This window comes from Cupressus sempervirens, chromosome 10 (assembly GCF_028749045.1).
Source record: "Cupressus sempervirens isolate cs-2001-9-10 chromosome 10, ASM2874904v1, whole genome shotgun sequence".
In the NCBI taxonomy this organism is placed as follows: Eukaryota; Viridiplantae; Streptophyta; class Pinopsida; order Cupressales; family Cupressaceae; genus Cupressus; species Cupressus sempervirens.
In genome coordinates this window covers 327,056,146-327,081,894 of record NC_143127.1, presented here as the reverse complement: position 1 = coordinate 327,081,894, position 25,749 = coordinate 327,056,146, and the positions used below count along the sequence as shown (strand labels likewise).

Here is a 25,749-nt window from a genome sequence, read left to right as displayed (position 1 = left end):
TCTGAGTTTTGGCATACAGATGATGTATTGGTTTCACTGAGATTAATAAAAAAACTTTATTTTCTTAGTTTCATTCTGATTCTCGTCTCCTTCTTCTATTGTCTGCAATGTTTCGTGTTTAAGAACAAAGAGCTTAGACCCTTTTGCAATCCCTTAATGTTGTATGTCTTGATAGATTTTCTATTGGAACAAAGAGCCATATAAATGCTTATTTACATCGACAAGATTGCAGTTTTCACCAGGAGGATATTCAAGGGTAAGTGCAAGAAGTTGGGTCTCACTTTTGAACAAAAAATGGAAGTGTTTTTCCTATTTTTGAAATTTCTTGTCAATTGATGTCAAAATTTAATGCATTTAGAGATTGGATATAAAAAACTTTAAAAATAAAAATTGTAGTGTTCAGAATCTACTTTTTGAATTTGTAATTTATTTGTATAACCATATGATAAATTTTGTTTTAGGTATGGATCTTTAAAAACCACTTTTTCAAAATGCCTATTTCAGGACCATACCACACTCGTTCACAGACACCATAATTTGACACAAATAAATGAATTTTTATAAATCCTTTTAAACAAGGTTACCTAAGACACCAAAGATTGATGATAATATTTTTTCTTAAATTTTTATTGAATAATTATTTTATTATTAATTTTTAATGGACTATAAAGGTAAATTTTAAAACCTCTCATGTATGAACACCATAATTTGATCAAAATTTCACTTTTTTCAAAAAGAAAATTTAACTTCAAAAGAATTGAATGTAGATTGATGATATATAAATTAATTTAAGAAAAGTTATAAAATAAAAAAGTTATTAAAATTTTAGTGAATGTCGCTATTTTATATTTAGGTACCACCTTTGATTAAAAAAAAATACAAAAATAGTAAATAAAATCATAAAACTATAAAATTTATATTTCTAAAATTAGGACAGTGAGAGCTCTAATGGGTTTTTGTTTTGTAAAAAATTTTGATTGGGAAGATCCTCTAAAAATTATGGCAAGGAATGAATTTGTCAGTTTAATGCCTTAGCCAAATCTTGAGAGGTAAAGGCATAGGCTTGGTCTCACCAAGCCTATCCTAACCCAAAATCCAAGGCAAGAAAAAAAATCCCGCCACATGTTGTAAGAAACAAGCACCCATTATTTGAAATTCAAAAAATGGGTACCCGTTTTGAAAAACTATAAGCGACATTCAAAAGCCCCTCAAAAATAAAAATAAAATAAAATTTTAAAAAGTCAAAAATGGCTACCTATTTCTAAAAAATTCAATTTTTTTTATTTTTTCAAAAATAGGTACCAGATTTTAAAAAAATGGGTGCCCATTTTTTAAATTTAGAATCAAGTGCCTAAGCCAACAATGGGTGCCCATTTTTTCAAATTGGGTACTCATTTCATAAGAGGTCTCATTCCACAGAATTGTGACCCAACTTTGTGTATTCACCCTTAATAAATATGAGAGTTCTTATGAAAACATATGTCTATTTGCAAGGTAGATAGATAGATTAGATATCTGAGTATTGTGAGTATCCATGTGTGTGTTAAGACTTAGTTTATGCTCAATGGATAAGGGACTGATCAACTTAGAGGTTACATGTTTTTGTTTTTGCATACCTAGGTTATGTTGATTTAATCTTTAATCAAATATCTTTTCCAATTTATGTTTAAGAATTGAAAAGAGTTACCCTCAGTTAGTTTATCAGGTTCGTGTGTCCTATCAATAGCTATTTCATGTCCATGAATGTCTGCATAAACATACAAGATTCAAGGGTTTTTATCTGTTATCTAGATTCAGTTTTATGCCTTTACACTTGTACCATATAAAGAATATAAGGTCCACTCGCCTAGGTCTTGCAGAACCTGAAGAAGAAGAAGGAGAGTATAGCCTTATAGTTGGCACTGGTGTCTAAATAGGTGCATTGACCATGGGAATTAGTTGCCCCTAGGTGTATGTGTTCTTATCACTGGGTTATTAAAAAACTATTAATTTAGTAGCCAATATAACTTAAAAGAAGCTCTTGAGCAGATTAACATTCTCACTGAAGAAAGAGACAACCTAAAAGAAAGATATGAAGATGCAAAAGACTACATTGGAAAGTTGAAAGGCAAGATTGATTATCTCAAATCCAAAAAGGAACCTAAAGATCAGATAAATGATAGAGATGAAGTCTCAAGATTGATGAAAGAAAATGAGATTATGAAACATGAGTTGAAAATCACTCAATTAAAGCTAAGTTTTAAGAAAGATGATAGCAAAATTGAGTTAGGTCAAAAAATTGAGAATGCGGATCTAAGATCCCATCTGACAAAAGTTACATATGAACTTGAATCCATCAAGTTAGAATATGTGGAACTTGAGAAGTACAAAATTACTATGAAAGAAGAGTTAACCTAGACTAAGCAACAATTAGATAAGATATATATTAGTAGCAAGAATATTAATGGACAATCATATTTTCAGAGACCTTCCTATGATAAGACTGGTCTTGAATATTTTATTGGAGAAAAGTCAGCTAAGAAATCCTAAGAAAGGAACTAGATCCAATTGCTAAGCATCCTAAACATAAGAAAGATTACTATAATAAGATTGAATCAAGTCAATTTGAAGATGCATCAAAAGAAGTTGAACAAGAAAATCAAAGTAAAAAAAATGATGAACCTAAGAAAATTGAGCAAGCTAAATCACCTAAGGAAGTAAGGTATGAATTTAAAGATAGATGTTTTGCATGTAATATAATTGGTCATACGAAAAGGGATTATACATGTAATTCATTCAAACCTATTTCTAATTTATATTGTCATTATTGTCATGGTTTTGGTCATAGAGCAATTGATCATAAGAAACCTAAATTTAATAGTAATAATAGCTATAGTAGAATGTTTAGAGGTACTAATCCTGCAAGAGAAAGAAGGAGATCCAATGAAGGAGCTAATGGATCAAGGAACAACATTTTGTGTTACAAATGTAACAACTTTAGACACATTGTCAGGAATTGCGAAGCACCTATTGACAAACCTAGACCTAATTACAAAAATAATGCACCAATATGTCAGTTTGGTCATGTAGAAAAACTTTGTAAAATGGATATGAGGAACATCAATACGAACCCAAATTTTAGAAGGAACAACAACAAAAATGTTAGAAGGAATGGTAGAAGCAATAATAGTCAGAAAGATGAGTTGAGAGAGAATGTGGAAGAATTCAAAGAAGTATTTGTGAAAGAAAATAACCCATCAAGCTCATACGTAGTATTAGAAGAGAAGTCATTTGATGTACCTAAAGGAAGACTAAATTCTACAATTATATGCAATTTATCCTATTGATAAACTTTTATAACTTCAGAAAGTCAAAAGAAGTAGTAGATGGAAAATTATGAATAACACAGTTAGTATGAGGTATTTAATGATCCATTCAAGTTATAGTTAAGAGCACACATGGTTTGGAGATCGTATATGTGTGCGCAAAAGAGAACAAGTCTACTAGTCATCAGAGAAAACTTTTCATGAATTGTTGTACTTGCACAATTAATGCAGAGATCGATTTGGTAAGATTTAAAGGATGTGAACAAGATCTTGTGTATCATTTGAGCATGTAAAGAGTTAAGGAACAATAAAGAGAAACTTGAAAGTGAATTGAAAGAAAATTGAAGGGGAATTGAAGTGTGAAGTTCAGAGAACCCTAGCTATGTGTAGAATCGAGGTATTTAACATTTTACACAAGAATTGAGTTGTGAATTGAGTTCAAAATTTGGGTATCAAAATGGACAAGTCTTTGATTCACAATGTTGAGGAAGAAGAAAGACCTAAGTTGAAAGTCAATATAGTGAAACATTTATAGGATGACCTTAGCATCATGCTTTCAAAAGTTCTGGAAAGAGTCATTCACCTGGAAGATTTAAGTAGATATTCTAGCTTAAAATTTGAATATATAGGATAAGAACATGTTTCCAAGGAATTCAACCTAATCTATAATCAATATATGAGTTTTAGAAAAGAGTTTGAACATCTAAAGAACAATGACCTAGTGAAAGTTTTGTTCTATTACCAGTTTGACAATAAAGAATGGACTAAAGTCATACTTAGTAAAACTCATGATGGCAAGTTTTGGTTAGGGGATAATATAATAAAAATCTTAGCTAATCTAATTCATGAAGTTATTGATTTATGCAATGAGGGTAGTATACATATAAATGAAAAGAACGTTAAGAAAATAGTACTTGAAAACACAAAATCTATCTATAATGGAAGAGGAATAGTAATAAGCAAAATCAAACAAGATGATGTAAGATTTCTGAGAAGAATCATTGCAATAAAGATATGTTCTAGTTCAAGAAGTGTGACATGGAAATTGGATTCATTCATGTAGCCTGCAAATTTTGCATTGAGAAAGAAAAACTTAACTTGAGAAAAATTCTAAGAGCATAGTTGGTTGAGAACCTTGAAAGGATCAAGAAGGTTAAGAATAGTCAATTTAGATTCCAATTCTTGGTAAGATGTGTTTTTCCATTGGATCAAAATATTTCCTTTAATGTCAGTAGTTAAATTACTTAGAAATGATAAGTGTACCATGGAGAAGATATCAGAGATCCATAATAAGTATCCTATTGATAAGATCAATGACATCGCAAACCTTATCATGAAGACCTTTCAGAATGAAATTAAGGGAAGATACAAAGTACCACCCTCTATGGTAGAGAAGTTCAAAAATGATATTTATTTCATGATTAATATTGATTTCACATATATTAATGTAGTTGATCCTATAATGTTGTATGTTGAGCCACTTAGCTATGAGGTTTCAGAAGAAGAAATTGAGGGATATGCAGAGATGATCCTTAAATATGATAAGGATGAAGGATTTGACATGCTTGGAACCTATGATGAATTAATGCAATCACCAAGTCAGGCATCATTAGAGAAGTCAACTCAAAAAAAAGTTGATTCGGTCTTAAAGAAGTCAATGTTGGAAGCAGGCATGATTGAAGAAGAAATAAGTGTTGTGAAGTAAACCATAACATGGATGAAATAGATTGGTCATCAAGGGATGATGTTTGTGCCACCATTGGCATCAATAGGACCATCTGAAGGTGTTACCATTGTAGTTCCATCTGTGACTACATCAATAGCAACTTATGTAGTAGTTTCATAGGATCAACCACCTATTACACCTGTTATTCAACTATCTAAGCCATCAAAAGAAGAAGAAGTAGAGGTGGTTGAGGTAAAAAGAAAATCAGTCAGATTAGTTGAAGTAAAAAAAAAATCTCCTAATTCCCCTAGGAAGAAAAAAATGAAAGCTATGGCTACAAGACCTAGCAAGGACACAAGGATATAGTGCCAAATATTGCCAAGAAGAAGATGAGAGGACAAAGAGAACCTAAAAAACTTGCAAAGAAGCAACATGAAGTAAGAGCATGAGCACCTTGCAAGTTTACTAAAGACTCGTGAGTCTTATCTTAGGAACAAGACTAGAAGTATACTGATTATGGGAGGTAATTATCTAGAAGTCAATGACAAAGTAGAGAAACCCATAATACAGATGATGGTAGATATAAATGAGGTAGTAGTAGCAGCACCACAAATTACCATGGACACTGACACAATGCAAATTGACAACGCAAAGGTCACAATTGATACAAAAAATGATTGATTCAAGGATTATGGCACTAATGTTGGCAATTTGACCATTTATACTAGCTCAGAAGAAGAGGATGATGAAAAGAAGAATCTAGAAGAAGAAGAAAAGAGAAAAGAAGAGGAAGAAAAGAAAAGATTAAGAAAAGAAGAAGAAAGAAAGGAAGAGGAAGAAAAGAGCAAAAAGAAAGAGAAAGAAAAGAAGAAAAGAAAAGTACACTTGAGAAAGAAGGAGGAAGAACATAAGGAAATTTAGGAGGAAAGAAAGAAATTGGAAGAAGAGAAGAAAAGAAGAAGAAGAATAGAAGAAGAAAAAGGAAGAAGAAGAGAAGAAGAGAAAAGAAGAAGAATAGAATAGTAAAAAGGAAGAAGAAGAGAAGAAATGAAAAGAAGAAGAGGAGAAGAAGAAAAAGGAGGAAGATGAGAAAAAAATTAGTGTACCTAGTTCTTCCAAGACACTCCTTACCTTAGCAACATTAACAGGATCATATGATGATGATCAAATTGAATGGATCTCATCACTCAACAAGATCATCAAGAAGAATAGAAAGGTAAAGAGTCTATAAATCTCTCTAATGGAGGTAATAGAGAGACTGTAGAAGACCTTGACTATAAAGATGACTAAGTCAGATCTCTAGGGCATAGAAAAAGTTATAGTACAAGATTTTGATACAAAATTCACCAACCAATCTGATATTGCAACTATTCAAGTATAGGCCAAACATGATGCATGGATGTTTGAGATTGTCTATCAAAATATCAGAAATGATTTGGGAGCTCTTGATCCATGTGTCAAGGAGCTAAGAAGATGTGAACATGAAGGAAAGGTATTATATGTAAAATGTGCATTAAAATTTAAGTTCAGTAGAGACAAAGATGAAGAGCTAAAGAAGAAGCATGAAGAACTTGAAGTACTAGTAAATTAGCTTCAATGGGCTAGTAAGAAAATTAAAGATATTGAGATAAAGATCGGAAAGACTTATGATGAGATAAGTCTTATTGAGATTAGTAAAGAGATAACTGCCAAAAGATTTTCACTTCTCAGAGAAAATGTGTCTTTGAAAATAGAAACTTTGGAAAGGAAAGTTGAGGAATGTCTTAAGGCCAAGACATTTTCTGAGAAGTTTGTCTATTCATACTTGAATGCAGTTGAAATTGCATCCTATGGACTTTGCACTCTTCTCAGTATATTAGAGGGAGTTAGAGATTCATGGGAAAATAACTTTAATAGTTTAAAGATAAGTTTCGATGACTGTACAACACAACTATCCAGCTAATGCAGAGGTATAGATCCAAATTTTGAATTATATATATGTTTTTAACACCTTTGGCATAGATGTAAAAGGGGGAGTAATATAGGAATATTGTATGATGTATGTAGAAAGGAGGAATAATATATCAAATATAACTATAATCAAAAGGGGAGTTATGAATGAAAATTAGGAGATATAAGGAAAGATGGTTACGTACAATGATCCGCAAGTTTTGAATTTTATATTTTTCATAAAGCCAAATTTTGTAAGGTTTTGATGATTAAAAGTTTTTGGGACTAGGCCAATTTTCTCATATGTTGCCATCAATGCCAAAGGGGGAGATTGTTGGAAATTTGGCCAAGGTAGATATTGAATGTTGTTGTTTATGGCAACATATCTTCAGTATGAAGAAAGAAAACCTTGACGATGAAGTTATGGTATTCATAATTAGAAAATTATCTAAGTATTAGTTAGCTCATCTAGTACAAAAAATTCAATTTTCAAATAAGCAATTGACTGAGGCATTATTGGAATGTGTGCAGTTAGGTACAGATAGTACAAAGTGTGAGGAAAATGTGTTCAAGAGTGTGAGTCAGTATGGTCAATATAGAAGAAGATATGACAGTTTTACCATTTGTGGCAATATACAGACAAAATAGAGCATGACAGGAAATGGTCAATTGTGAGTTAAGGAATTATTTTGTTTACAAAATAATTACTTGACTAATTAGGGATGACATCCAAGATGTTAATTCTAAGAGGAAAATAGTTTATTTTGTATTTTGTAAAGCATGTGAAAGCTTGAAGGTTGACTAGACATTATTTTGAGAATTACTAAGGTATAAAGGAAAGTTTGTAAATGCAAAGTTAATTTAGTTTTGTAAAGAGAAGCAATTGTTATATCATATATTGAAGATATCAACAACAAGCAAGAGGTTTTTATATCTATCTTTTTGTATCAAGGCATTGTATTATATATTGCATGTTTGGGCAGTGGGCTCTTCTTACATACATTTTGTATTTATCTATAACAACTCCTAACAAGGTTGAGGCTTCTAACAAACCCTAAGTCCTATACAAGGACCAAACACTATATGCATGTAATAGACCCCCAACAAGGTCAATATCTTTAACTAGTTTTTTATTAGTGGATCATTTTGTGGGTACCATCCTCACCGTGGTTTTGCCTTGGCCAGGGTTTCCCTAGTTAACAAAATATGGTGTTATGAGTTCTCTTATTACATAGTTATGTTTACTGCTCAATATAATTAGTTTTCTTTCATATGCAAGTTATAAGGAAATTAATAATATCCAGTTTTGGGATAAGGTTTGTAGATGTTGATTTCCCCACCACCTCCTCCTCTCAATATTCCCTAATTCTAAAAGTTTCATCTTTGTTTGGTTTAATGACATATTTATTTGTGAGTTTTTAATTTATGATTGAGTACTTAAATATATTTATCTAGGTATATATAGGTGCGCACTTATATACCCAAATAAATATATTTATGTGTATTACTTCTTGTATGTGGTTTTAGCTCTTGCATGGTTAGTTTGCACAAAGTCTATTTAATGAGTTAAAGGATGAAAAAAAAAAAGAATAAAATTAAAGTAAAATTATTTATGAGGTTTGAACATAGAACCTACCACCTCTTGATTTTACCCCCAACCCACCTACCTAGATCTTCATGAAAAATTAAAAAAGAAAATGGATTTTAACTCGTGACTTAGTAAGACCAAGATATAGACTAGAGATAGTAAAAGGTCACGAGAATGGAACCCTTGACCTAATAAGTGAGATGGTAGAAACTTAACCAATACACAATTAGGTATCCTTTAAATTCAACCTCCTTGACCACCTAGATAACTATCGACTACTTGGAAATATTAAACAAATTATCAACAATAAACAAATAGGTTGATTTAATAAATTAAACTATGGTTGGGATGTTGGTTGCAACAGATGCAACCATTGCAACAACATCCTACTCCCTATAAAATAGGGTCCTTCTTGTGATGCAAAAACATAGGAAAAAATTAAGGCAAAAACTTTACTAAAAACTATAGTAAAAAATCAATATTGGGACTTGGGAACCTAGACAAGGGAATCTCACAGAATCTAGGAGGAAGGAGAAAACCAAGGAGTCTTGGAGCCATAGGATTTTTGCCTAGAAGAGACTATGGGAGTTTGGATTTACACAAATACATCATCATCAACTCTTTTAAATGAATTCAAGTAGGCTTGAAACTACACTTTCTCTCTATTTATCTTGATAATGTCATAAAATATTACTAAAAGATTATTGTATGAAATGCAGGTGTTGTTTTCTAGTTAAAAATGAGTGTATTATTCTCTATAATTTGTAATGTACCTCTTGTATGTTTCTTTGTGTTTTTTTAGTCTATATTTTAGGTTATGGGATGGTTTCCTCTGAGTGGAACTTCTCTGAGAATGGGTTTTGGGAAGAGGTTTCCAACCTAGAGTTCAGCCTAGGGAGGTTCCTAGAACCACTCCTCAATCCCAACCGAATCTAGAAGTTCAACTCAATTCCTTATATTTTTTAGTCTTCTGGATAGATGCACAAATATATTGTACATATGTCTAGGACCACTGGACATATGTGCAGCCTGCAAACACCCAATTGTCACCCTTCTTTCCACCAACCTGAATAGATGCGTAGTTATGGTAAACATATGTACCAAAATAATAAATTTGTAGTCCTACCTAATAGATGTGCAATTCTACTTAACAAAAGCGCAATTCTGGTGAATTTCAAAAAAGCATAGTTAGGGTGAACAAATGTGTAGTCACGACATTGGTATCATTGGATTTTTCATGGGGAAATCTTAATTTGTCAAGTGTTTCATAGTATTCTATGGCCTCATTATATTATGGTTGCAATTCTCATTTTTACCCTTTTGGTTGTGTTGTGGGGCTTTTTTTATGGCTTTCATCCATTTAAGCTCTATTTTTCAATTTATATTTAATTGGAGGATGAGAACTAGTGTCTCTCTCTATATTCATGCTTTAATTTGACCTGATTGGACAATAATGAGCATATGTGTAAAATTGGGGTTTTAATTTTTAAGTTTCCTTACTGTTATATTGTTGGAATTTCCCTGAGAGCTTGTAGCTCAAATTTTATTTGATATATGGGTGCTTAATCCCAATTGGAAAATAGGTTCTCAATTTCATCAAATTCTAAGGTGTTTGATTTTTAGCTTCTTTTGGAATTGCCTTGCTCTACATGCCATCAAGTTTTTGTCTATTGTCTCATTTAACTTAGTTAGAGATTTAATTTTGTAACCCTTGCTACAATAAGCAAGATCGTAGAATCACAATGGTTCAAGGACATTCTGAGGTATTTTATTTTCTAATATGAAGTTTTATTTTCAAATTGAATTTATAGACCTATGAATTTTGTTAGATTCGTTACATTGTGAATCCAAGGATGGTTTGTGAGTTTTGTTGGACCCTTGGTTGTTTGACCATATTCTAGAGTTGGGTTTTCAATTTTATTAAAATTTGAGACATTTGGATTTGTTACGTTTTCACTTGCCTCATTTTGTGTTTCACCTATATTTTGTTAGGATTTTGGCAACAGTTGTTTAGATTATGGAAATGAATTATATTCCATGTTTTCGTTCATGTTATGGTTTTACCTTATGGACATTGGGATTCATGTTGAATTTTTACCTAGATTTAGGTTAGTTGAGTGAGTTCATTATACTTGTTTCATTTATTGCATTCTCATATTGAACCCTTGAGTTTGTATTACTTGATTATATTCATGAATTTGGTTATTCCCACACATGATCACATGTGTGTTTGTATGTTGGGATTAAGTACGAGACTCAAACTCCTGGATATAGGTTGGTGGAGTGATTGTTCATTTGGGGTTGCCAATGGGTACTCATCATGTGATGGGAATGGGTATGTAGGGTAGAAATTTGGAGTGGATTCTCTTGTGTACCTTGGCCCAGAAGTGGACAACAAGGTAACATAAAGAGGTTTAAACAAGTGATAATTAAAATTAATAAATGGGATAGTAAAATTTAATAATAAGATAAGAGAACACCTTTATAATTGTTGAGCACCCTGAGGGAGCCAATTTGAGGGTGCGGTGCCTATACACTTGCTTCTATATGACTTGGTTCAAGGACACATTGTAAGGCCTTATGTTTGGGTTGAGTTACAACGCTAATTGTGTGGCCTCCCAAGGGAGTTGAGTTACCATACCATATAGCATTAGCTTCCAACGCCAAATGAATTACACTCTACTAGAGTCCCTACAAATTTATCCTATAGTGGGCCTCACCAATGACTTGATGTACATGATTATCTTCAAGTCGCATGATCATAGATGTTGGTTTCATACTTTTCTTGGCATGTTAATCTATGGGTGATTGTTTTATGTGATTATGGTCAGGTCACTATCTCCATTAGCATGATGGGAGTGGGCCTGAGGGTACCACATGGTTGGGAGGCACAACTACATACCATTATTAAGGTCTAGTGTACAAGGACCATCTACTTCTAGTTTTGGGTTAGAGTCAAATATTCACTTGGATCCTAAATGTTTATCTAAAGTATATTGTTGCTTGTGATTTATGCTTTTCTTCTAATGCTATGGATATCATGTTATGCATTGTTGTATCTTAAGTTTACTTGATGTTCATGTATCCATTTATCTGGATGCCTAATTATCACTATTATAAATTAGAGATATTGGTAGAATATCATATTAGATATCCTTGATTATATTGCCTTGATGCATATGGATTACTTGATATTTATGTATTCCTAATGTCTGGGGTGGGGTACTTGGTACCTTTTGCTTATCTTGGCATTGTGTATTATGGAATAGATTGGGAATGTGCTTATGATTTAGTATGTTAGGCTTATTTAATCTTTATGTGATGCTCTCGAGTGTTCACTCCTTGACCTGTGCAGATCTGGTACTCCTAGGTGTGGAGGTTTTAATTATTTTTATGCTTATTTTATGCATTTTTGTGTTATTGTCCTCTTGGCATTGTTTGGGAGTGCATCGTTTCATATGACAATGTATTCTAACATATGATAGATACGATCTATCATCTAGTCATGCAACACATTGTACAAGGGCTAGCTGGACTTGTATGAATATAACATTAACTCATCTAGTAGGTGGAGTTTTCTCATATAAGGGCCAATATTGGCTCGTAAGAGACTCCAAGATTTTTTTTTGTACAACATGTTGGTGTTTTAGAAATACAGATCTAAAACAACAGTAGAATACAAAACAAAGGTGGATAAGGGTTGGTTATTTCCCATCTTTAGCAAAACTTATTTTGGATCTGGACCAACTTAACAAAGCACATGGGCTTTCTAGACTTTAGGCTCTGCAAGCCAAGGCAGGTATACCTGGGGATTATATCATTTATTGATTCTCTTTACCCATTAATTATCCCTTTAAGCAGAAAACGGTCTACTATCTTCTTTAAATTGAAAATAACTATTGATTTACAACAACCAACTATAAACTCAAAAGCTATTACAATAAGTGAATGGCCAACATGTAATTCATTCTCATAGACTTTAGGATAATTGATTTGATTTAAATGTGAATTATGCAACTCAATGATTGCCTCAATTTGTCTATGAATTGATGACCAATGCCTTATCCATTGTTATACAAAGTCATATCAGTAAATTTTGATCTATTCTATTGGCTTACAATTAAATATATCAATTTTTAACCCTAATTCCCATTCTTATGATATCCCTCCCATATAATTAGAAACCCTATCAATTCTTAGAAGCATTAACTTAATTTCTTGAATTAAAAGAAATGATGAATTGATAGACAACCTATCCAAGTTGTATTGAACTGAAATGAACTTTTCTCATTTAGTCTCAAAATAACAAGAATATGAAAAAGGAGACAGAAATTTGGGATACGAATGTTTAGTAATTCCTCTCTTGTGTATTAATCTCCATGAGAATGATACATTTATCAAATACAAAACTCAAAATAGAACTCAAAATATAACAGGTAGTTCATTCATTTATCACAATGTTCTTGAGATACAAATTTGAAACAACATCGAATTAACAATAAAATCAAGACCGACTGCAAAATAGTATTAACATTAAAATGAAACAAAAATTGGACCTCAACTCTACATATTGGGAATCCTTTTATAAGAAAAGGATTGCCAACAAGCTACAAATGGGAGGACTCTTGTCAAAATTTGATTCAAAAATTAATACAAAGGCAGTTCAGATATTTTCTCTTTACAAACATTCTTTGTACTTAGACAAAAGATAAGAAGTAGTTTCAAAACTAGCAGATGACATTTTCTCTTTACATGTCTCCAAGATGAGCATGTGTACAACTTTAACAACCTATCATAAACATTTTCTTTTCTATGTTTTGTCTCTTCTACCATCCAATTATGATCTATAACTTCTTTCTATGAGCAAAGCTTTAATTTCTCCAACTGCTTCCCACACATAAATCTCTCTTTTTGTTAGCCCTTAAGTGTCTCTAACCTCATCCAAATCACTAACAACATTATTCCACCTACCATCTATTATGACTCTTGACTCAATTACAAACCAATTAATATCAATTTCCACTTTGAAGAGAGAATCAATTAAATCATTGAAAGTAACATTATCTGCATCATTATCAAAAATGGTTGTTACTCCTCGTAGAGCTAGTATTGAGTCAAAATAATTTGACCACTCCTACCAGTCTTTCAACTTATTTTCAGCATCTAAAATTGGTGGGATGTAAGAATCAATCCCTCCTATCAAAATCTTCATTTTATTTTGCACAATTTGCAACTTACCAGTAAAGAAACCAATTAATTTTTTTACTATCTCTAAACTTTCCTTTAGTGTGAAAATTTTATCGAGAAAATCAGGCTTCTTTTCCATTAACAAAATTAATCTTTCAAAAAATTGATTGTATGGTCCCCATTGGTTAAAAATAGGTGATCTAGCCATAATAGTGCTTCATTGCATATATGCTCAGCACTTTGCAGAGAAATGAAAAGGATATGTGTCTGTTGAGAGATCTTCTTCAAAGTGCCTATCATATGGCTTATCATACATTTTAAAACATTTATTTTTATATCACCACCTTGATGTGGAGCTTTAACATCAATACTCATTCCTTGTGGCTCAGTATCATTTTGCACTTGCCTTGTAGTCTGAGTTGATGTCTCTTGAGTAATCCTTGCTAGTTGCTCACTCCTGACTTATACTCTTCCATGTTTTGTTTCCTTGAGCTACTCCTTTAAAGATGCCACTTCAACTTCTAGCTCCTTGGCCTTTGATTCTAACTCATCTATTTTCTACCCATAGACATAACTATTTTTTAGCTCTTCCTAATACAATTTTCTAATGTCAATGTAATCATGGAAGGTCTTGGCTAATCTAGTCTCAATTTCTTTAACCTTGGCCTCATTCATGAATGAAAAATGTCTCAAGGCCTTTGAGATTTATGTACCAAAATTATTTTTCATGGTTCATAGTATCATGTTTCCTTGAGAAGTGCTCTAAATGTCCATCATCTTTGGCTTGCTTATTTCAAGTGCCATACTCCACACTACCAAGGGCTTAGAGTCTATGTTGAATCGTGACCCTCTTTGAAAATTGTCAACACCAAATGCCTCATAGGAAATCACATTCTCTTTCTACTTGATCTGATCAAGCATAAATGCTTGCTCAAGATCCCAACAAGGCATTAAAAGCATTCCACTCCCTTGTACAAGGTATCTAGCCTCTCTAGGAGTCATTTTCTCACTCTCGAGATCATATGCCTACAATTTATCTATCAGTTCTTGAATCTTCTCCTCAAATTCACCTAGTTTGAGCTTCAAGACCAACTCACCCTGCTTCACTCTGTATAAAAACTTTCAAATTCAGAAAAATTTAGGAATTCATCATCTTCCATGAACTTCTCTACCTGGATGATCCTTTCATCCAGTCTAGTTGATGTTAGTTGTAAGTCAGTCAAAGAATTCTCTGATGTTGTTACTATATCTTGCAAATAATTTTTCCTTAAATCAAAAAAATATAATTGGTTCTTTCTGGGCATTAGTTGCAGTGTCCTCTGATTTACCTTAGCAGGTACATGGATCACTTTTTTCCTCTTGTTGCCCTTGGCTACCCATGACACTGATGTTGGCTCCTCTTCAACTTCCAAAACTACATCAGGCTCAATAGTTTACCCTCCCTTCTTCACCTATTGGCTCTTCAGGCATTTGTGCCATGATATCATCATAATTATCCACCATCTTCCTTAGCTTGTAGGGGTATGGGACATCTAAGTAAAAACCCTTGAAATTTGGGTTTGTCCTCTTCAATTTATTCTCCACCCTCCGGATGTCATTAAATTTTTATTTTATTTTATTTTTGTGGCTTCCCCTTCAGCTACAATGTTTGTAATTAGATCCTCAAGGAGAAATTCCTTAGTAGCAGGCAACACATAACACCTGATCTCTTTTAGAGCATTTCTCATGAAGTTTTATGAGTCATACATTCTATATGGGGTAGTAGATAAGTTATAATGCCTAAGGAAAGCATGGATTTGATCTAGAGATGCTTTTTCCAATTGAAAAGTCTCCTATCCTAAAACATCTACATAAAAAGGTTCCCTTGTGCAATTTTGGCCCTAAGAATTCCTTATTTACCATGACCAACTGCCATAAAAATTCAATGATTGCAAGCCAAGGAACGATATACTTTGGTAATACATGAGGTGGTTTGGGATATGCATAAACTCTCATAAGAGAAAAAGTTTGGAACAAGAATATATCACCCCAATTGTGATCTAATCTCTTTTGTTCAAGCAAAAGGTTTGTTCTTAATAAACTTTTCCAAATTTTAGGGGCCCTAAAGAAGTTGGGATCTAACATTCTCATTATTACTACACTAAATTTATTGAAAAAATAAATACAATCAGAGTAGTGGTAATTTTTCCCACACCCATGTCCACAATTGTATTGGCAGCACTCCATTCTCATCAGATGTCTGATCAATGAAATCTGGATTAATGTATCCCACCTTCTTGTACAAGATAAGATGCATCAACAATGAATAATGGTGGAATCTAAAATTACCCAATTCTCCTCTCTATGTTGATTCAATTTGTCATTGCATCTTCTCAATGATGTAAGCCACATAATTCTATTCCACATTGTGGAAGGCATCATGCACATCCCAGGCTATAATGTATATTGATCCATACATCATATCTGAGCCATCACTTCCCACTACCTTTTAGACACCATATAAAATCTTTTGAAAGTAATTCTTGAACTTGCTCACAGGAATCATTTTCTCTACCTTCTTAGGAAAATCCCCTACCCTTTTGAGGTCCATAGGGATATGATGCATCATTTCTTTTTGAGTGTAAGCACTCATATTTCTCTCAAATTTTCCTTGAAGATCATCTATATCAATTTGGACACTACTCTAACCTTCAAGTCCAAAAGCTTCAATGAATGAAGCATGGTATAGTGTACAAAGAATACTTGTATCATGTCAGTGGAATGATTTGGTTTTTGGATTGTATGACTTGATTAGGGCTTTCACCAAATCAACATCCACATATACTTTTGGGAATAATAGCTTCGCCATATTTCTTCTCCATGGGCTGCAAATGGGGATCTTCTCAAACCTATTATTGTAAAAGTATCTGAACAATTCGTATCCATTTACACTAGCGAAAGTTGCATCTCTACAAAATGTGTATGGGTCTCTCAAATCATGATCATTTGTAGAAATGGCATTCAAAAAGTTTGGGAATACCTTCATCCATTCATTTTCATATTTATTTGGCTTTCTCTGCTGAGTTTTTCCTCCTTTTGAGGTTGACATTTCTACAACTTCCATGTCTTTAGCTTGGATCTCTTGTACCTCTTTCTCTAACATATTTTCTACAAATAAGATCTGAAATCTCTACCTGCAAATAAAAACTAAGAGCTCTACAACTTCTATCTGAAAGCTCTACAACTTCTCAAATTCTTCGTGCTTTGTAAATGGTATCTTGTTTCAGCCTGGAAAGTGTCTTTTATGTCCTGTATACTTCATCAATTTCTTTTTTGTGTTGATTTCCTGCATGCACAAGCTTTAATTCTCAATTTTTTTGTCACCTCATGGAGCATCAACTTGATTATCCAACTCAACACTTTATTGTACTTTTAAAACCTTATTGGTTGAAACCTTTCTGTTGTTTTCCATTTCAAAGAAAGAAAAATTACTTTTTCATGTCATATTTAGGGCTTGTGATCTTACGCCTTTTATTTGAAATTCAAACCCTTCATAACCTTGTAGACAAGAACAATCACCCTTACGATCTTACATTCAATCCCTTTTTTGTATCAGTGGAAAGGTCTTTTATACTCCTTATGGCCTTACACTCATTATTTTATCATAAGATTGGAAACATTATTTGCAATATTGTTTTCAAATTGTGAACTCACACCTGGCAATCTACAACCATCTGCATAGCATCGGTATTGTGTAGTCAAACCTTTACGATCTTACACTTCAATGATACCCATAGCATCGAGGCTTTTCTCCTACCATCTTATGATCTTATGCTAACAGTTAGACAACCTCCATCATAAATTTGGGAGCTTTTCTTCTAATTATTGTCCTAACCCTTTGATTATACAATAATAGTTACCTTTATTACTTATCATAACCTTAGAGGCCCTAACTTTAGATTTAGTTTAGCCTCACGATCCTATGCTTGACTCTTCATCATGTCTTTGTATCTTACCTCGTGATCTTATGATCTTTCACTTTTCGTATTCGTAGAAGTCTTTATTGACATGTGCTCAAATCTTCTATGCATATGTGCTAGGCCCCACACTATAATATTGTAGGCATCATATGACTTGAAACTCTACACTTTATGATCTCCCACTTTAGATTTATGTGTATGGTTAGGACTCTATAGAAAAAGATTTACGCTTCTCCTTTCATCGTAAAGTTGTAACACCTACTGATCTTCATAAAAATACTTATGATGCTATGCTATCATCATGCGCATAAGATCATAACCCATGTAAAGTAATTCTACACCTTTACGCTTATGTTAGATATTGTGATATCGGGAAACACATGAATTATCACTTATGATCTTGCACTAAACCTTATTTTGTAACATCAACAGACCAGAAATCTTAGACTTACGATTCCACTATAATGAATCTAATTGTGAGATCCTAAAGAGATAAGGAAATTGTGAAAATCAAATGTGATTTCTCGCTAGACACAAAATATAGGGTTTGAACCAACCAGATAATGGAATAAGAAAATTTTCAATGATAAGCATGGGTCACAAGTCTTGGAACATTTGGATGATCCTAGATTTTTAAAAATGGTGGTGACTTGTGACCCGTGCTTATCGTTGAAATAGGGTTTAAACTAACCAGATAATGGAATAAGAAAATTTTCAATGATAAGCACAAGTCACAAGTCATGGAAGTCTTGGTCACATCTAAAGATTCCATATCATGAGAAGCTCCTAAATATATAAGCCATCTCACAAAATTATGATATATAATAGGAAAAAGAACTCATCCTTTCCACATCTATTCTTACATGTCCTAATATTGCATATCTTTTCCTTATAAAATATTATAACTGTGAAGAAAAATTTAAAGTAGGCATTCTTGAAAGAAAATTAATTCTATTCTTTTTTAGTAGATGCTTCAATTCATCAATATCCTTCTTATAGAAATGGTATTTTTCATGCTCAATGTTCTTGCAACATGACCAAGTAGGATTCCAGTTTTTATATGTTTCTCCCTTGGGAGAGGATGTAGAATCTCCTTGTTGAGGAAAGGAAGAATGGTATTAATTTTTGTATGGCTTAGGATTTGATTTCTTCAATGTCTTGTCAGATCCTATTTCATGAAGAACCATCAACATATTTGACTTGGATGGCTTTAGAATACCAATTGCGATCAAATTTATTTTTTGAAGAATTAACATCTATAGTCATGAATCAAATTATGGTGTATAATAAGCACCTACCTCTTCACCTAGTGTTTCCACATATGCTCCACCTCTCATGACTTAACTATTTCAGATATCAAAGCTACACATTTTAAACTCCTAAAAGAATTTATAATATTATCATTCCCCCTCCTTCTAGTGTTCCATTTGTTTCACAACTTGCATCCACACCTATATACAACAATCTCCCATTTTTATATTCTAACCTTCCTTCCATTTCCCATAATGGTTTTAACCTTTCACATATGTCTCATACAAATCTCTCAACCAAATCCATTATCAATAGTATTCCTTAATTTATTTTTCATCGTTGTAATAAAAAATTGCCTCCATGAATAAATCTTGATTTAACATTCCTACATGTGACATTGATAGCCTTTTGTCCTTGGATATGATATCTATTTTGTTATCCCCTAATACATGAAAATACCTCACTTGGAGGCTTACAATGGTAAATGTGATCCCTTGACCCATTTTAAGACCTTTCAAATGTTGTATCTAGTGAATTCTCTCATGATCATAGGTTCATGGTTAAACTATTGACTAGAACCTTTCAAGATAAACCTTGCAATGATATTGTTATCAATTTTAAATTCTATTTGAATTCTCCTATTTTATTCATTTGTGTGGATTGCTTCATAATTATCAATTTTAATGATAAGAACAGGTCACAAGTCACCACCATTTTTTTATGGGGAATCATGCATATATGAATGTGATTATAAAAGGATCTATTGATATTGAGGATGAAACCTTCCATGTTGTGTTGTTTGTACCTAACTTGACCAATAATACTATTTTCATCTATCAAATCACTCATGGTGTAGTAAGGAAGAGTTCATTCTTGATTTAGTTATCATCATAGACTTGATGAGTGGAACTATTGCTTCTATTAAGCTAATGGATCACACATTTTTGTTGTACTCCTTTTTATAGTTTGTTCTTATTGACGACTTTAACTCTTCAAATAATGGTCATACTTCTAGTGTGGATATCAATCTTGAGGAGAAATTTGTTTACTTTAACCCAACTATTCACATATAACCCAATTCTTAAGCCTTTCATTCCATCTTATCCTTTTGAGACTACATTTGATATTTCTATAGATGATTCTAATGTTGACATAGTTATGATTTTTTCTGATTCAACAAAACAAGGCATGCATGGTCTTCCAAACACAATTCCTTGGGACTAATATTAGATGTTATAGGTTTATTTTTGGATTTGTTTATTAAAAATTTAGGAAATACTATTGATGATATTCATCTACTATTTTATGGAGATGGACCTTATTTAATTGTCATGAGGGTGGAATTTGACCCTCTTCTTTATTCTTTATGTGATTATCCTTCACAATTTGACATGAGCATGGATACTTTAGACCAATTCTTGGAGGAGGTCTATTTATCCTTAGGATGAGATATTTGAGTCCGTGGATGAGTTGTTTTGCATTTATCTTCACTGGATCTTGTATTGTCTTTTAGTAGTGTGGCCTAGTAAATGATATTTAAATGAGATAACTTTCATCACCAACAAGGGGGACACTAGAGAAACTTTCAAATACTACATCCATATTGGGATTTATTCCTACATATTTCTTTCAAGACTAGGGAGACTTTATTCATACACCTTTGGTTCTATTTCCCTAAGTGGAGGAACATTGAGAATTTTATGATCGTGGATCATCTTCTACATCCAATCTGGAGCATATACCATTGGTGTACACTATAAATTGGTGACGAGCTACTTAGTCTCTCGTTGTATCTCTTATGGGTGGGATTTTTTCCTCACACAAGGTTTTTTCTTTCCCATTCTTATTTGAGAGGTTATTTATATTTCTTCTGTCTTTTGAGAAAAAAATTCTTTTACACTAGGATTTATTCATTTTTCCCATTTACAAGATATTGCATTGCATTTGTACATGGGTACCTAACAAGTCCTTTTAATCAATCTCAATCATTGTATGCATACATTCTTTCTAACTTGCATTAAAGGGGAGTGTTGATGCATTCAAGTACTGTACCTATCATTTTATTCTTGTGAAACATAAACATGTGTATTATTTAAGTTTACTTAGGGATCATATAAGAGATTTTAGGAGCATTTCCACTTTATCTGGTGTTATCATGTTACCAGATTCCACTTTATGTGGTGACTCCACCTTTAGTTCACGTATCACTTTATCACCTTCCACCTTTAGTTGAAGTTTTGTAAATACTTTGTTCTATTTTTTAGGGTGATTCACCTTTAGTGCACATGTAACTCCACATTAGGTGGGTGATATATTATCTTTAAATTACCATGTCATAAGATCACAACAATTTTTGTAATCTTATGGTTCTTATGTACCTTTGTAATTTATTTAACCAATCGGTCTACTTATAATATCATTCCAATTGATTGTGTTGCACTTATGTGTTGAGAATATAGTTTATTCTTGTAATACGCAATCTCTCTTATTTTTGTGCTTTCTATTTGTCTTGAAAATCTTGGGAGTTATCTCCAAAGCCAAATCTTATGTACCTCTACTCTATTAGGAAAAAAAAATTTGATTAAAGTATAGTACAAATTTTCAAAAATAAATTACTCATTTTATAGATGATTAGTTATTAGTAATGTACAAATTAGATCATAATCTAAAAGTTGGAATAAGAATGACTAGTCTAGACATTAATAATTGGTACCTAAATAATATTTGTATTGCATAAATTCAGTTGATTTTTCAAGTTGAGTTCTTAACCTATGATATTCTTGAGGAATTGTAACTTTAATAAAGAATATTCTTAATTTATAACATAGATAGGTTTTCATCAAAGAAGTCAATGTGCAAGAGACAACTTGCAAATCTAAAGAAGAATTATGTGAGTTTCTCTTCATCCTTTTTTATTTGATTACTTATTTAACTTATTTCATGTCAATGATTAATAATTTCTCAAATTTATATAGATTCATTTTTTGTTATCTTCTTAGTTTACATCGTAACCTACATATAGTCACAATGACTCTACATATCTAGCAAATATGAATGTAGTCGCAATAATTTTACAACATATAAACTAGAAACAAGATTGTCTTGTTGATTTTAACTTTGTTTGTAGCCATCATAGTACTCCTCGATTCTTATTAGGATTAGATATCATGCTAATGCAAGTTATATGTTTGCTTACTTTAATTCTCCAATTTGTAACATATATTGACAAACATGTGATGGATCCTTAAATACTATGTACCAAAAATGTTGTTAGTTCCTCATGAGGCACATATTATGTTTAACAAGTGGGACAATCAAAAGGTTATTGGGATACATCGTACGTTTAAAAAGTTTTGATCATTTTATATAAGAAAAATTAACTATCAAAAACCAAGTTACAATGTTTTCATGCATAAAGTCTGGCACAAAATGTGATATTGTGAAGTCAACTAAATATATAAATATGGAATACAAGCAGATCTATATGGATTCCTAACAAGTCTTTGAAATCCATCTTAATGGATGATATATTGGGTCATTCCAATTAAGCATGGTCACAAGAATTTGTATGATATGCTTAACAAGTCCTTAATAATGACATTTGCCATAACTTTTATGAAAGCTCAATATAGAAGACATCGTCAAGCTCTCCTCAATTTATAGGCACATTATAAGCCACTAAGTATATTGTGTCAAATGTGCAATATTTTTCTTGTCATTTTTAGTCTACATTGTTGTCCTTGAAAAATATTTAGCATAAACTATAACATTAGTAGGTCATTAGAAACTAAGTGGGAATATAGAATAAATATCACAATCATACAGTTATTTAGATAAAGCACTCATTAAATCCACACAAACAGGATAGTAGTCTTTTCTATGTTTGAAATAGCCACAATCAACCCTTTTGTGGATTCAAACATGTTTCATTAAAGTTCTACCATATATTTCAACTATTGACACATATTGATGTAGCATTGCTTATCATATAATTGAAAGAGGAAATTTTTTGAATTAAGTTCACAATTTTTAAAACATATTTTATAGATCTAACATTAGAGACATAAGATCTGATAAATAACAAAAAAAAATTAAAACAATTGGATAATCTAGGAATTGTTGCCTATCAAAATAAATCAACTTACATAATAATAAAAATAAAGGCTCAAAGATAATTAAAAACTCAAACTATAAAATATGATACTTAGACTATTATAAAGAAGGTGGGTGATAATGTATTTGGACCAATCCTGTCATTTTATATCTAGTCTCTTGTCATTAACTGGTTTATATCTAGTCTCTTATCATTCATTTTTTACCTCTTTATACACAATAGATGTTGTCAAACAACCATAAAGCAAAAAAAAATAGATTTCTTATTTACAACTAATTACCACATTCCACTCTATTGAGTCCTTGAGAATTAAAATGGTTCCTTTGATAGAGTAAATAGAATCCAAGAATCCCATTTTCTTTTTCTCGTAGACAAATGAATGGTCTAGATTAAAAACGGAATAGTTTAGTTAATTTACACATTATTTCTATTATAATCTATTTTGAGATTAATAAAATAATAACTATATTTTAATTCTTTATTATAAATTATATTTATAATTTTGATAATTAAATGATAATTTGTTATATAATTTGAAAATATGACTTTTTAATATTTTTATTATAATGTTGACTAATCAGAAGTGTTTTGATATTTAATATTTTTGACTATTTTAGAACATTCTTACTTTAAATTATTAGACAAATTAATGTATTCATTTCAACATGGACTGATCATAGATCATGATTCATCGCCAAGACTAGATGATGTTATAGAAGGAAATAATTGAAAATATACACATTCTATGATCCATCTTATATATTCCACCATCCCATGAAATTACGTTTTTGGGTGGCAAGGTCTGCGCAGATATCTGTAAGAATGTTTTATGTCTTGTTATTTAGTTGGTTACCAGCTCTTATCTCACAAGATAAAATTTGTACAGTCTATGGCAATAACATATATAGATTTATAGATTTTGATTGTGTAACATATTTTAACATTAACATTTTAAATCATACTCTATGATTCATAATGGAAACAAAATAATATTAGAAAACATTTTAAATCATATTCTATATTTCATTATTAAAATATAGTACTGAAAATTCAGTTCATATTCTAGATCCATAAACATACTACAAGACATTCTACACTATACCCCATGATTCATATGATAATAGCAAAGAAGAGAATGGCCAAAATGTAATATATCCTTCGCCAATTTTTCTCTGTTGCTCTCCTTTGGAATGTTGGTTGTAATAGAAATAAGTTAAAATAGGATGGTCCAATCAGATTTATAAGAAAAACGTGGACCATATCTTCATTTCTATTCTCACACTAATTTGTCGCTCTTGTCACTTATTTGTAATCAACTCCTTATCACTGTTCACATCGTTTCATTTGAATACTCATTCATGGATTTTGATGGGACTGTACAGTTGGTAGGGATATAAGATCCTTATGCTTCATATGCTACAGTCACTCTCTCTCTCTCTCTACATATATAGCGATAATACTTCTTATAATCCATTATCAATATGATACAGATGCCAAAACTCATCCAGATAACAATGTCAAAATATTTCCACAAATTTATACTACTGTTGCTGTTTTCCTAATTGGGTGTAAGTTTTTTTTAGCTTTTATATGTTTAGATTATATTCAGTATTTTATTATCAAAATCTCAATTTTTTTCTTTTTGTACTTTCTAATATTTTGATTTTGGTACTTTCTGATATTTTGATTTCTGAGTAAATGTGATCCAAAACTTTTCTCTCATTTTGATGATGGTGATTGGAAATCGTTTTGGATTACAGATTCTGAAAACAAAATTACACATTTCAAATAGACTAAGCAGACAGTGCTAAAATATGGGTAATATCCCTCTAACCTCTTACATAATCACAGAAAGAGATAGAATAAAATCTGATTCAGTCAAACAAAAGGCTGAAAAACGGATCTGTGTGCCAAGTTGAAGCAAGTTATTATGTTTATCTCACAATAAGTAGCAACGCTTATTATTGTTTTGTTATAACTGCAAGCATTTATACCGGCACATTCTATAAATAGACCTGGACAGATATCTTGCTAAGCTTTTTCAAATTTTACAATATATTGGTAGTCTAAAAATGGTAAAAAAACAGATTAGGTTTAACAGTTTTGGGAATATAATGGCGTACCTGCAAAACGAAAACAAGAGTGGTATGTAAATATGCGTAGGTATCCTTCTCTTCCGCAGAACCTCCTGATCTGGAGAAAATGAATCTGACGCCTCCCAACCAGCGTTTATTACCGGCCCACTGATTTACAGAAAGAATCTGCTTTCATACCCAAACAAATATGACCTCTCTCGGGCTTTTCAATGGTACTCATATCACATGATCATGTTGATGCCATTTTTTATTGTTTATTTTGCAACCAATGATTTTACTGCGATAATTGGATCTATTTAAGAGAATGTTTATATATATATATATATATCAATTTTGTAGTTTTTAATAGATTTATTGATTATTATTTTTTAGTATGGAATTTATGATTTTTTAAAAGAAGTTTATCTATTTAGTATATATTGTATTTAGGCAAGGATAAGTATTTTTAATGAGGTGGCTCATTTCAAAAAATATTTTTTTCCAAATTAAGTAAGACCTCATATTTTGTTTATCTCATCTACAATCTTTGCAAATGTGATTTTCTCTTATCTAGAACACATCTATTAGAACCTCTAGAAAATTTTATATTAAGAAAGTCTTGCTTTGATACTATTTAGTGTAAGCTCGGTACCTAGGGTACAATAAAAGACAAGT

General features: G+C 31.8%; 1 protein-coding gene across 1 annotated transcript in view; it reads right to left on the bottom strand.

Annotated features, from left to right (window-relative positions):
- Window positions 1–25,377, bottom strand: part of LOC149533946 (MADS-box protein AGL24-like) — a 126,719-nt gene extending 101,342 nt beyond the window's left edge. Inside the window, exon 1 of the mRNA XM_089804701.1 lies at window positions 25,123–25,377. The gene's annotated coding sequence lies outside the window, so the exon portion shown is untranslated. The remainder of the gene's footprint in view (window positions 1–25,122) is intronic.
- Between the last annotated feature and the right edge of the window lie 372 nt (window positions 25,378–25,749).